Source organism: Vulpes lagopus, chromosome 5 (assembly GCF_018345385.1).
Source record: "Vulpes lagopus strain Blue_001 chromosome 5, ASM1834538v1, whole genome shotgun sequence".
Lineage (NCBI taxonomy): Eukaryota > Metazoa > Chordata > Mammalia > Carnivora > Canidae > Vulpes > Vulpes lagopus.
Window position 1 is genome coordinate 108,009,837 of NC_054828.1, and position 14,869 is coordinate 108,024,705.

Sequence of the window (14,869 nt, forward strand, 5' to 3'; positions counted from 1 at the left end):
CACTTTCCCTCCTGTAAACAGAGGATGGTAATAGCAGTCAAGATTTATTGAGGGTTTACTCTGTGCCAGGCACTATTTCAAGCATTTCACAAACATTAACTCAGTTAATCCCTCAACATGTTATGAGGTAGGCACAAATCACTGGTCTCTTTGTCCTACAGAAAAGAGAAGTGAAGCCCGGGAAGTTAGGGGGCTTCACCTTGGCCATAGTATGTGATCTCTCTTCCCCTTGGATTGTGAGGCAACGAAAGCTGGTGCTTTTCTGAAGCAGGCAGAGAAAAGCGGAGATGGGAGAATGCAGGTGAAAATGAGAGAAAGAGAAAGAGGTGATGATCTGTTGAGCTCCTCCTGAATCCAGCTATCACTGAAAATGGAATACCTCAAGATTCCCAGTCATAAAGACCAATACATTTCCTTTCTTCCAGCCAGTGTGAATGGGGTTTCTGTCCCTTACAATGAAAAGATTCCTTATTGAAACCTGTTCTCGGGACACCTGGGTGGCTCAGCGGTTGAGTGTCTACGCGCCTTTGGCTCAGGGCATGATCCTGGAGTTCTGGGATTGAGTCCCATATCAGGCTCCCTGCATGGAGCCTGCTTCTCCCTCTGCCTAGGTCTCTGCCTCTCTCTATGTGTGTCTCTCATGAATAAATAAATGAAATCTTTTTTAAAAAAGAAAGAAACCTGTTCTTAAATCCTGAAGGGTATGAAGAGCTCTAAACTTCAATATGTCCTTTATAAGCACCTTTCATTTAAAAGAAGGATATTTAAAATAAGTATAAAAATCAAATGCAATTTCTCAAATTTTGAAGCCATACCCACTCATTAGGCAAGCCCAGTGTAGCCACAGTCAGCATGAATTACTAGACTAAGTGCCCCACAAGGGCACATACTCTCCACACAAATAGGTCAAGGTCAATACTATGCCTGCCAAGTTCAATGCATGAGCATATGCCTTTATGAAGATATATGAAAATATAACAGAGTACAATGTATATCCTGAGATACTAAAACATGAGAGAGAAGTCTTTAATGCAGAACAAATGACTAGTCTGTAATATAAAGAAAAAGCTTTGGTTTTTTGATATGTTGAGAAATAAAGAGTGAGCATATTTCTAGTTAATTAGGTAAATTCATGGACTCTAGTTCTCTTATCACTTCTAATGACTTTAAAGAGTAGTGATTTATACATGTAATTCATCTTTTTTTCGGGGGGGGGGGGTAACGCTGTGAGGAAAAACTGACACTCCATTATCTCTTTTCCCTCCCCTTAAAAAAATACAACCAACCAAACTGTGAATTATTACCTTCTGGGAATGCTACGTTAACCTCTGTGATCACAGTGATTGCTCTGTTCCTGTTAGCTCTGGCACTGGGCTGAAGATCTGGACTGGAATGATATTAGAAAAACTGGTCTCTACAGCTTGTGGATTACTCAAGTGCCAGACAAAAAAATTTAATCCTTAATTTAGCCCAATTCTCAAATAGTCCTAATTCAAACATGATTTTTTTTTTCAAATTCAACATTCAGCAAATATCCATTGAATGTCTAACCTGAGAATACAAAAATAAATGAAACAGAGAACCTGATCCCTTAAGAAGCTCTCATTCTAGGGATCCCTGGGTGGCGCAGCGGTTTGGCGCCTGCCTTTGGCCCAGGGCGCGATCCTGGAGACCCGGGATCGAATCCCACATCGGGCTCCCGGTGCATGGAGCCTGCTTCTCCCTCCGCCTGTGTCTCTGCCTCTCTCTCTCTCTATGACTATCATAAAAAAAAAAAAAAAAAAAAAAAAAAAAAAAAAAGAAGCTCTCATTCTAGATGTGAAGACAAGAAGGTTTCCAAATAAAGTATAATATAATTTAATAAAGGCTAAAATATAACTTTGGAAACACAGTCCAGAAATAAACCACACACATGTGGTCATTTGATTTTTCAACAGAAGGGCCAAACAGTTGATGAGGAGAAAAAGTAAGGAAAGTTACAACAGTCTTGATGAGAAATGATAAGATCCTAAAGCGATGTAACTCTCTTATTAGTTGTGGGATAAAACAACTTCAGAAATTCTTTTCTCACAAAACTCAGAATGAAGCTAAGATGGGTCAGAAGCCTGGGTCTGCTGGGTGACACCTTACCCTCATGATCATTATTTGGCTGAGGGATGGGAGGTCACAGGTGGGTATAAACTACCCTTCACCCCTGTGAGAAAACCCAGGGGAGCTTCTGGCACCAGATGCCACAGGATGGCATCGTATAAAGCTGAACATCTTGTTGGGAAACTGGGGGGTACTAGGAAGTTCTTACCTGCATCTGAGAACATGCCTCCAGCTTAGTATAACTATTATATCATACAATTGTGTCTTTTACCTTCTTTCTTGCAGTCATATCCCCATCACTTTGAGAGAACCACACACTTATATAATTATCCTAAAGTTGAAGGGCATCTGGATGGCTCAGTCGGTTGAGTGGCCAACTTTTGATTTTGGCTCAGGTCATGATCTCAGGGCCCTGGGATGGAGAACTGGGTTGGGGCTCCACGCTTAAAGTCTGCTTAAAGATTCTCTCTCCCTCTCCCTCTTCCTCTTTCCCTGCTCACATACATGTGCACTCTCCCCCCGCTCTCTCTAAAACAAATAAATATTTTTAAAAAATAAAGTTGAGATGATCCACACAAGCTGGCTCTCTGCCCCAAAACTGCACTCGGGCCAAGTGTTCTTGATGACTACAGGCAGAGGGCAATCCTGATATGATCCCTTCGCTCAGGGTCTGGCTTTGGTCTAGGGGCAGAAAGGGAGGACCTGTGTTAACATATTTGATGCAGAACTAATTTTGAATATTATCAACCTCTTACACATTTTCTGAACTACTGGATCTCTTCTGATTCTTCTATACCATCCTTTAAACACTTTAACTTTGTTCTTGACGAATAGGTGCCTCTAAGCATTCTAAGCCTTTGTTTTTTGTTTTTTTTTTTTTTTGCATCTGTTGCAGTCTCTCTTTTAAGCATTCTAAGCCTTTTGCATCTGTTGCAGTCTCCCTAAGTTCAGTGATCTAAGAAAACCTCACAAATTGTTTAGTCCACCTGTTGGGTTGTCACTCTGGTGAAGGTGACCCAATATTCTAGGCTCTGACTTCTGTCACTTATTACTACTGGCTGATGATTCAATCACTGAGAGAAGGTCTTTCTTGTGGAGGTCTCTATATCTCGTTACTGGTTCTTCACTTGGGATCTTGGTGCTGCTACCAGCGACTCTGGAAACCATCTCTGGCCCCGAGGCTAAAGCACACTGCTTGCTTGTACCATTTAAGAGATGCTGTCCAGACCTTATGTGTCTGTCAGAGGAAAGGAATAAGGGAATAAAGCAACAAGATATATGGGGCCTACATGAAAAGAGAAGCATTTCTGTTATAACATCAATTACCTCAGATCCAGAGTTTAAGGCCCTATGGGAAGGTGTAGAGAGGAGATTCTTGGCAACCCTAACAAAGCTTGCCAGTTAGACACACCCTGGCCAGGTGTACAGTCTGTAGTCAGCTCTTCCATTCCAGAAAAAGGCCTCTCAGACAAAGAAACCCATATAACCACAGAGAGAGCCCACATTAACTGCTGGTGACCATCAGAAAGTTAAGGAAAAGCAATACCAAGAAAAGAAGGGCCAAGCTGAATATACAAAACAATTTACTACTGATGAGTGGAAAGAAGGGACTTTTTAAAATTCTAATTAACAATATGCAAAGAAATTAAATGATACTGCATTAATAAAACAAGAAAAGGGTATTAGAAAAAAACAACAATCAGAAAAATACAGAATTCCTGAAAATTAAAAATTGTCAAATATTATTTTTAATGAAATAAAGGGAATTAAGAGTAGACTTATCTTGATGAGAAGAATGTATAAAATTGTTGAATCACTATATTATACATCTGAAAATAACTGTAAAGAAATAAGAGAAAGAAAGAAAATTAAAAACCCTCAGAACAAAAAATTACAAGGATAGACTGAATAATATTAGGAACTAGGCTAATGATCAAACTAGTGATATGGAAAAAAAAGTCAAAGAAATGTCCCACAATATCAAGCAAAAATACAAAGAGAAAGGAAGCATGAAAAAAAGAGTTAAGGGCAGCCTGGGTGGCTCAGCGGTTTAGTGCCGCCTTCAGTCCAGGGCCTGATCCTGGAGACCTGGGATCGAGTCCCACGTCGGGCTCCCTGCGTGGAGCCCGTTTCTCCCTCTGCCTGTGTCTCTGCCTCTCTCTCTCTCTCTGTGTCTCTCATGAATGAATAAATAAAATCTTAAAAAAAAAAAAAAAAAGAAGAAGAGTTAAAGCCATACAAGATAAATTCAGGAGGTCTCACGTAAGTTTACTAGAATTTCAACTGCAGAACTAGAGTACAAGGCTTTTTAAAAAGGGAGAAATATAATTAAAGAAATAATGGAAGAAAAATCCCTCTGAGCTACAGAAACATGACTGTTTACATTTAAAGAACCCAATTTAAAAAAACAAACCAATAAGGGGATACCTGAGTGGCTCAGTCAGTTAAGCAACTAAGTCTTGATTTGGGTTCAGGTCATAATCTCAGGGTCGTGAGATCAAGCCCAGCATTATGCTCTGTGCTGGGCATGGAGCCTGCCCTCTCTCCCTCTCCACTCTGCACCCACCCTCTCTAAACAACAACAAAGGAATCCAATAAGTAGTCCAAGAGAAATAACAATAGTTATGACATTTGGTAAGCACTTCCTGAGAGCCATTCTTCTAAATATCAATTCATATAATCTGCATAATATATTTATTTCATTATACACATGAAGAAACTGAGGTACAGAGAGTTCAGTAGCTTGTATAAGGCAGAAGTGACTCATACATGGTAGAGCTGGCATCTAAAATTAGGTGTCATGACTCTGGAACCCATGCTCACATTCAGACACTCAGAATTCCAAGCACAGAGAGAAAACTCTAAAAATGTTCAAAAAGAGAAGAAAAATATCACTTAAAATGGAACAACAGGGATGCCTGGGTGGCTCAGTCAGTTAAGCATCATGATCCCAGGGTCCTAGAATTGAGTCCTGCATCTGGCTTCTTGCTGGGCAGGGAGCCTGTTTCTCCCTCTGCCTGCCGCTCCTCCTGCTTGTGCTCTCTCTCTCTCTGACAAGTAAATACATAAAATCTTGGGGGAAAAAATGGAGCAATAAAGGGGCACCTAGGTGGCTCAATCAGTTAAGTGCCTGACTCTTGATTTTGGCTCAGGTCATGATCTCAGGGTTGTGAGATCAAGTCCCAACATCAGGCTCCTCACTTAGTAGGGAGTCTGCTTGAGATTCTCTCCCTTCCTTCTGCCCTTCCCCCTGCTCATGCTCTCTCTAAAATAAATAAATAAATCTTTTTTTAAAAAGGAACAATAATCAAACTGCCACACTTATCAGGAAACTGGGATGCTGGAAGATATACAGAAATGACCTCTCTTTTTCACAACAGTTTGCCACCAGAACACAAGTGTCATAAAAACCATCGCTAAACCTAAACCAAAGTGGGAAAGGAAGACTCATATCAACATGGTCATCATTGGACACATAGGTTCGGGCAGATCTACCACTATGAGTCATCTGATCTACAAATATGGTGGGATCAATAAAAGAACCATCGAAAAATCTAAGAAGCAGCTGAGATGGAAAAGGGCTTTTTTTAATATTTTATTTATTTATTCATGAGAGACACAGACTGAGAGAGAGAGGCAGAGACACAGGCAGAGGGAGAAGCAGGCTCCATGCAGGGAGCCCGATGTGGGACTGATCCCAGGACTCCAGGATCACACCCTGGACCGAAAGCAGGCACTAAACCGCTGAGCCACCCAGGGATCCCCGGAAAAGGGCTCTTTTAAGTACGCTCAAGTCTTGCATAAACTGAAAGTTGAACATGAACATGGTATCACCATTGATATCTGCCTGTAGAAATTCAAGACCAGCAAGTATTATGTGACTATCACTGATGCCCCAGGATACAGAGACTATCAAAAACATGATTATAGGTACAACTCAGGCTCACTCTGCTGTCCTGATTATTGCTGATGGTGTTGGTGAATTTGAAGCAGGCATCTCCAAGAATGGGCAGACCCGTGAGTATGCCCTTCCGGCTTACACACTGGTTGTAAAACAACTAACTGTTGGTGCTAACAAAATGGATTCCACTGAACCACCCTACAGCCAGAAGAGAGATACAAGGAAATAGTTAAGGAAGTCAGCACCTACATGAGGAAAATTGGCTATAACCCTGACACAATAGCATTTGGTCCAATTTCTGATTGGAATAGTGACAACATGCTGAAGCTAAGTGCTAACATGCCTTGGTTCAAGGGGTGGAAAGGCACCCATACAGGTGGGAATGCCAGTGGAATCACACTGCTTGGAGCTACGGATTGCATTCTGCCACCAACTTGTCTAACTGACAAGCCCTTGCTCCTGCCTCTCTAGGGCATCTACGAAATTGGTGACATTGGTCCTGTCCCTGTGGGCTGCGTGGAGACTGGTGTTCTTAACCTGGCACGGTAGTCACCTTTGCTCCAGTCAGTGTTACAACTGAAGTTAAGTCTGTTGAAATACACCATGAAGCTTTGAGTGAGGCTCTTCCTGGAGATAATGTAGGCTTCAAGAACATATCTGTTAAAGATGTTCGTTATGGCAATGTGGCTGGTGACAGCAAAAATGACCCAGCAATGGAAGCAGCTGGCTTCACGGCTCAGGTGATTATCCTGAACCATCTAGACCAAATCAGTGCTGGATATGCACCTGTGCTGGATTGTGACACAGTTCACATTGCTTGCAAGTTTGCTGAGCTTAAGAAGAAGATAGATCGTCATTCTGGGGAAAAAGCTAGAAAGCGGTCCCAAGTTCTTAAAATCTGCTGATGCTGTCATTGTTGATATGGTTCCTGGCAAGCCCATGTTGAGAGCCTCTCTATCCTCCTTTGGGCCGTTTTGCTGTTCACAGCATGACACAGACGGTTGCTGTGGGTGTCATCAGAGCAATGGACAAGAAGGCAGCTGGCGCTGGCAAGGTCACCAACTCTGCCCAGAAAGCTCAGAAGGCTAAATGAATAGAATCCCCAATACCTGCCACCCCAGTCTTAATTAGTGGTGGAAAAACAGTCTCAGAACTGTTTGTATCAATTGGCCATTTAAGTTTAATAGTAAAAGATTGGTTAATGATCACAATGCATCATAAAACCTTCAGAAGGAAGGAGAATGTTTTGTGAACCATTTGTGGTTTTTTGTGTGTGGCAGTTTTAAGTTATTAGTTTTTAAAATCAGTACGTTTTTATGGAAACAACTTGACCAAAAATCTGTCACAGAATTTTGAGACCAATTAAAACGAAAGTTCAATGAGGGAAAAAAAAAAAGAAATGACTTCATATACAGTCGTACAGAAAGATGATTTTGAAACTAGAATTCTATCCCATTCCAATTAATAAATTCGATGGAAAAATACATTTTATAAAGACTCAAATTTTACCATCCATGTCCTTCAGATGAAAGTTACACAGAAGGTAATACAAAAAGACAATAAAGAAGACAAGGCAGGTAACAACTGAGATCAAAGAAACAGTGGTAGCTGACTATGACCTAGAATGAGTTAAAAAAAAAAAAAAGGCAAAAAAGAACGAATGGAGAATCTCCTGGACCTTGATTGTTGTGACAGCCTTTGTCAAGCAGTAAAAGCTTAGAGACAAAGCATATGATTTCTTTTCCATAGGTATAATCACAATATTTGACTATATAATTAAAATATATAATCATAATTGTAATGCTGTAAAACTGATTTAAAATTTTAAAAATCAACATATAAACTAAACACAGATGACATATATTACAGAGTAAAATGTAGAATAACAATCCCTAACCACTGCAAAAAAAAAAAAAAAAAACATAAAAATGGAAGAGGGGATGAGAGATATACTGATTTTTCCATAATTCATAGTGTGGAGGCAACAGATGCTATCTAAAGTTGATAAATCAAGTGGCACAAGGGTGGCTCAGTCAGTTTAGCATCTGACTCTTGGTTTCAGCTCAGGTCGTGATCTCAGGGTCATGAGATCAAGCTCTACATCGGGCTCCACACTCAGCATGGAGTCTGATTAAGGCTCTCTCTCCGTCTCCCCCCACCCCTCTCTCTCTCAAGTAAATAAATCTTAAAAAAATAAAGTTGATAAATCAAGAAAAGGAATATAAGCATTTATTTTTTTAAAGATTTTATTTATTTATTCATGAGAGACACAGAGAGAAGGGCAGACATAGGCACAGGGAGAAAGCAGGCTCCCTGTGGGAAGCCTGATGTGGTACTCAATCCCTGGACCCTGGGATCATGATCTGAGCCAAAGTCAGATGCTCAACCACCAAGCCACCCAGGTGCCCCGAGTATAAGCATTTCAAAAAGAATAACAGAAGTGTAAATATATAAAGTTATGATGGAAACTACTAGAACAACAAAAAAGAAACTGCTAAAAGTGAGCTGGGAATTGGAAGGTAATGTACATCTTGCATTTGAAATCCTTCTAATTTTATTTTACTATGTATAGTACCAAAGTTTCTAATATGCAGTTTAAAATAAAAACATATTAATAAAAGGGTACCTTCAAAAATAAGGGGTAGGCTCAAAAAATTATAGCACCTCTATTTAACAGAGTGACATGGCTGCTGGAGTGAATGAGCTAGATCCATAGGTACTGGCACACAGAGTGGATCAGCCTCTTCTGTTAAGAGGCAAAAAGTAGTAAAGACTGCATGATCCCACTGATGTTTAAGCATACTGTTTTGTTTATTTATGCAGAGGAAGAAGTCTAGAAGGTTACAAATTGAGATTGGAAAGCAAGCAAGGTAGAGGAAAACACTGGTTATTATTTTCTGCTTCTCTATTGCTTACATCTTTTATAATTAGCAGGTATTTCTATAATTAAAAGCAATTAAAAACAGTGACATAGTTTTAAAAAACAAAATATACTTTGCCACTACTAACCATGGACTTGGTCCAGGTGTTACATAATGCCAGCAGTGTGGTTTTCCCTCAATATAAAAAAATAATCTGAAGGACTCCTTTATGAAATTATTCAAAAACAAGTATGAGGCTCACTGTATAAATTCTGATGTTATATTTTTGGGACCAGTTTTTCCCTAATTAAGCCTTTTGTGACAAGCTTTTAATCATTACTAGAAATTAAACAGCCATGTAAACCAAGGGTGATCAGCTTTTAAAATAGAAGTGTTTTGGCCTACACAAGGGTGATAATCTCCACAATAGAATCAATCATCCTGTTCTGGGCCCTTCTTCCTCCAGAATCAAACATGATGGAAAACATCTATTCCATCAAAGTAGGTATACAACTACATTATCAGGAACAGATGTTCTTTGGAAAGCTAAAGCTCATTTAAAAATGGTTAAATCTCAATTAACTAGCACAGTAAAAAAAGTCAAATGCAGTACAGTCTCCAATGATAGACAACTATTATAATCTCCAATTCCCAGTTCAATGCACTGTCCTCCCAGAAATTCAAAGGTGAAGGAAAAGATCCCTGTCGGGTAATCATCTTTAGAGGCACAGCTACCTGAACAGAGGCAGGCTGTCCTCATTTAAATGAACAGAGCTAAGAGATAACTGAATAATTAAAATTCATTAGTAAGATTACTTTAATAATGAACATAAAATAATCAAAGGCAGGGTCTGAATAAGTCCTAGAGAATATATTCTCATTTTAATTCATTGCTTCTGAATCATAACCACTCAAACAATGACTCCATAAACATTTTCTTCATTATTACCACCATCATGACAGCCCCAAAAATGCAATCGTTAAAGAACGCTAACCTAGAATAATTTTCATGAGATAGAGTGTTTTTAAGGTATTGTCCTCAATTTGGAGGTCTTTGTTCCTCTTTGGATCTTGTAACATTGGTGTATTTACCTTTAGGCGTGATACAATACTTTCTTTTTAAGTTTGGTTTAAACTTGTCTCCCTCAGAAATCCCTCCCAAATCTGCCACCTTCAGGACTTGACATCACATCATTCAATGTAGCTGCTCATCATCGTGCAAGTCACAGTCAAGATTCTGCCATTAACTAACCAGCCAGGCCAACTGTGGTGAGTCACCTGACCTCATCCCACCTGCACTTCCTCAACTTGTAATATGACAAGACTAAGCTTTTCCCTAAACAGCTCCTTCTGGCTTTTCTTTCAGCCTGAACAGCTTATCATTTTATCACAGTATTAACAGCTGAGGAAGGAAACAGATTTTCACAGAAACTAAAACAATTTCTCCTAAACATTGTTTTATATATATAGGTCTTTGAAAAATCATTTTCCTCTTATTCTTAAGGGATGCAGCAACTTCAACAAACACAGTAGTATCAAACCCTGAGTCAGAGAATTGGCCAAAGTTCATATGATGAGGTAAATGGCTCAAAAAGTGACAGAAAATGAGACAAACTGTATTCACCTTGTCACATGATTTGGCTAATTTTAGGGTTGGGGTATGAAGTGATTTTTCTCTATCGTACCCTCTGTGAAAGCAGAGATAGCAACTCCCTAATCCTTTACAGGCAGAGAAGTAGACAACTCTCTTCAGAATGCAGGATTTGGATGGCAAGACAGGGAGATGCCAGATATACAAAGGCCAAGACAGGGGAAGATGCGGGAGCATAGTGATTGGGCTCCTTCTTTAAATCTATTTTCCTCAGTCAAAAACATTTTTGTTATTCAATACCCAAAACCCTAATGTGCACAGTTCAGAGAATATTGCAGGTTTCAAATTAAAAAGATATGCTATACACTTATAAATTTACCTCTATACTTTTTGAGTTTAATTGCCACTCCAAAAGGAAACTGAATGATGACTTATTTCATATGCAAAAGTTAATATAAGAGATGAATGCAAAGCAAATCATTTCTAAGTCAGTATGTCCTTCATTAATAAATAAATGTAATCTATACTATTTATATTAAGAAGGCCAAACTTTGGCCCCCCCTCAAAAAAATACCCATTTAATCTGTTTCCAAAAATAAAATTTTAAATATTTATGTGTAGTCTCCTACACATGGAAGGGAAGGGAAGCTTGTGAAATATTTATGTGAAATGAGCTTTTAATAAATAAAATTTGTGAGGGAAAATTATGTGAAATAAGCTTTTAATAAATAAAAATTTTTAAAAATTAAAATAAAATTAAATACAATAGAGGCAATTCAGCATAAATAATTTAAAGTGCTAATTACAAAACCACACCTTCACCTTCCTTCTTTGCTTTACATTGGGCCCAGCTGCAAGGAATGGGGTCCACACATGGCACCCGGCTGTCAGGTGTCTCAGAGTCCTCACAGCCACAAAGAACCTGGCCTGAGGTCTTGGCCCTTTCCAGAGTGGGCTACCCAGTGGTGGGGAAGGGGAGGTAGAGGGCAAGGGGATGCTCAGCATAGGAAAAAGCATCCTATGTATTGGGTCTGCAGCTCGTTATGACTTCTTCCTCATCCCAATCCCACTTCCTCCTATTTCTCTTCAAGCGGCAATGAACCCTGATCTCTGTCTCACTGTTTTGGAGAAAACAAATTGTGACAATAATAGAAAAGGTCCTGAAATACAATGATACTCAGTGAAAAAACATAAAATGATTAAAACAATATGTGACAAACTGTAGAACACATAGTAGGCCCTCAATAAATTCAAACAGTATACAGGAAGAAAGCAAAAAGACATGAGAACGGCATAGTATTTTGCAAACAGAAGGAGAGGGCTTAAAAAGAAGTGGAAAATAATTCCAAGATCAGTAACCTGGCGCCTAGAATTTAAGCTCTTGAAAGCTAAGATTACATATTAATTAGTATGCCCAGGACCTAATACAGTACCTGGTGCACACTAAGAATTCAATAAATGTTTGTTAACTAAGAAGTTAACGCTGATATTTGTACTAATCTGGTAACCCTCTTGTTGGTTTGAAAAACTATGCTGACACAGAAGTTCTGGAATGTAACATTGTATTTTTGTTATCATGGATTTTTTGTTTGTTTTTTGTTTTCATGGATTTTTTTGGAAAAAAAAAACTTCACTTAGTCCAGATAAACATCTGCTTTTACCCAGCAACTAATAGATTGTTAATGCAGGTGAATTATTGCTTGAAAAAAACAAAAAACAAAACAACACTTTTTAAAGACTCTTAAAGACTGTTTTTAAAGGGCTCACATTATTTTCCTGATTTCTGTCTTTGAAAAATAATCTTATTCCGAACATTTTTCCCTAAGAGTTTAAATTTAAGCAACCATACAAAAAAAAAAGTGTTTTTAAATTTTACTCTTTCATCTTACCTTCAGTTTCAAATTGATTTCTCAACTTAAAACAACTAAGTAAATCATCTCTAAAGTCTGTATTTCTATCCATACTCAATCTTCTCCTAGTAAGCTGGCCTATGAAAGTAATGCCTAATAGAGGTCTCTGCTTCTATTCTCACCAATAAAATGCTACAGTACTCTAAGGCTCTCTTTGAAACTCTGACTTTTGTCATGTTACCCATAGTTCCTTTTACTCAGAGGAGAAAACCACATTCTGTAGCCTTATATAACAGTCAACACCACAACTAGAGCAGTCAGCCTTTCCAACATTATTATCTCACGCTGCTCTCCATTATGAACCAGAGTGATGTGAACCACAATGACGGACTCTACACTCCACACACACCAAATGCATTCTCCCTAAGTCATCTCTTCCTCCTTCTTACCACCCAGCCTTGTAGACCGTACCAAGTTATGCTTATGATCATTTAGTAAATCTGAACATACTTCACCCAGTATTTACATCTCATTATGTATTTCCCTCCAATGTTCTCAGTTAAAAAGTCTAACTCATGCCTTACCAAAATAAGAAACATCTGGACCTTCATTGTTTAGATGCTGGGAAGGAGCTGGTACTATAGAACTGGAAACCAAACAAGCAGCAGTGAGTGAGTGATAACATGGTACCTGCAGGCATACACATTCTTTTTTTTTTTTTTTTTTTAAGATTTTATTTTTAAGTAATCTCTACACCCAAGGTGGGGCTCAAAATCACAATTCTGAGATCAAGAGTCAACTGCTCCACTGACTGAGCCAGACACATGCCCCCAGGCATATACATTCTTTTTTTTTTTTTTTTTTTTAAGATTTTCTTTTTAACCAATCTCTACACCAAAATAGGACTCAGACCTACCATCTAAGATGTAGAGTTGCCCACTCCACCAACTGAGTCACCCAGGCATCTCCAGGCATATACATTCTTAATCCAAGATAACTTTTCTTTCTAACTAGAATATAAGTATGTGTTTTTCTTTTAAGATAAACTTTTATTTTGGAATAATTTCAGATTTCCAGAAAATTTGAAAAGTCACTATGGAGAGTTCCTATACAATCTTCACCCAATTTCTCTTGATGTTAACAAATTACCTAATCAAGATCTATTTTTCAAGACTAGGAAATTAACATTGGTCCATTACTATTAATTAAACTACAGATTTTAATTGTATTTCATTAGTTTTCCAACTAATGCCCTTTTTCTGTTCCAAGATCCAATCTAGGATACCATCTCAAATTGCCTTAGTGTCTCTGATCTGTGACAGTTTCTCAGTTCATGTTGTCCATGACCTGGATACTTTTGAAGAAGTAGCCAGATACTTTGTAGGATGTCTCTCAATTGGGTTTTTTCTGATACTGTCTTGTAATTAAACTGGTGGAACCAGTTTGGTGGGAGAATCCCACAGGGTGCTCTTCTCACCACACCCGATGATCAGAGGATATGTGAGATCATCAGACTTATTGCTGGTGCTGCTAACTTTGACCACTTGATTGAGATAGGGGTTGCCAGGTTTCTCCACTGTAAAACTACCAATGTTCTGTTTCCATACAGAAGGGATTCACTAAGCCCACCTCACATTCTAGGGCATATAAAGGTCAAACTCCACCTCCTAGAGAGGGATGTAGCTACATAAATTATTTAAACTTCTGTAAGAAAAATCTGTTCCTTCTCCCACTTATTCAATCATTCATTCATTTATAGTAGTATGGACTCATGTATTTATTTTATAACTTGGGATTATAATCAAATATTATATTTTATTTATTTTGTTGCTCAAATTATTTTGGTCTTAGCCATTGGGTTCTCTTTCAGATTAGCTGCTGTGACCTTCTAATATGCCCTCAACCCCCCATTTTTTAAGATTTAACCACACTAAACATAGAGCTTGATGCGGGACTCAGTCTCACAACTGTGTAATTACAACCTGAGCCAAAACCCAGAGTCAGGTGCTTAACCAACTGTGTCATATAGGCACCCCCAGCTCCCTTTTTAAAATACTACCTTACTTTCTTATACTACACAAGAAGTTCTAGGCCCATCTTGTATTTTCCCTGCCTCAGCAGCTCCAGTCCTAAGATCAGCCATCTATCTAAGGAGCACTGGTCGCTACTGCTGAAGAATGGTATTTAGAAACCAAGATTTGGGCACTTAGTGTGCTCATTTGCTACTGAGGTGCCACTGCTCTAAACTTTCAATAGACAGAGCCAGGAAAGATATAGAACCTACAGATTAATCTTTGTACCTCGAGGAACATCAATAAAGTGCTCTCAACTTAGTCCATACAGGTTAAACTACTATAAAACGAAGTTTTAAAAATATACTTATTAAGCAAGACACAATTTTCTTTCTCATTTATAAATCCAATGATAAGTGAGAGCTGGTAAAAGAGCTCTGCATTCCTGAATACATGGCATCTCTGATCCAAGGTGACATTCCTATTTCTACTGACCTACAAAATAAGAAGGGACAAAATGCTAGGGAAGGGAAGGGAAGGGAAGGGAAGGGAAGGGAAGAGGA

General features: G+C 38.7%; 1 protein-coding gene and 1 pseudogene across 1 annotated transcript in view; one reads left to right on the forward strand and one right to left on the reverse strand.

The window, feature by feature from the left end:
* The window catches only part of TTC27 (tetratricopeptide repeat domain 27), a 175,614-nt gene that overhangs the window by 83,247 nt on the left and 77,498 nt on the right, over nt 1-14,869 (reverse strand). The gene's annotated exons all lie outside the window — the stretch shown is intronic.
* LOC121490938 lies at nt 2,239-7,236 on the forward strand (annotated as a pseudogene).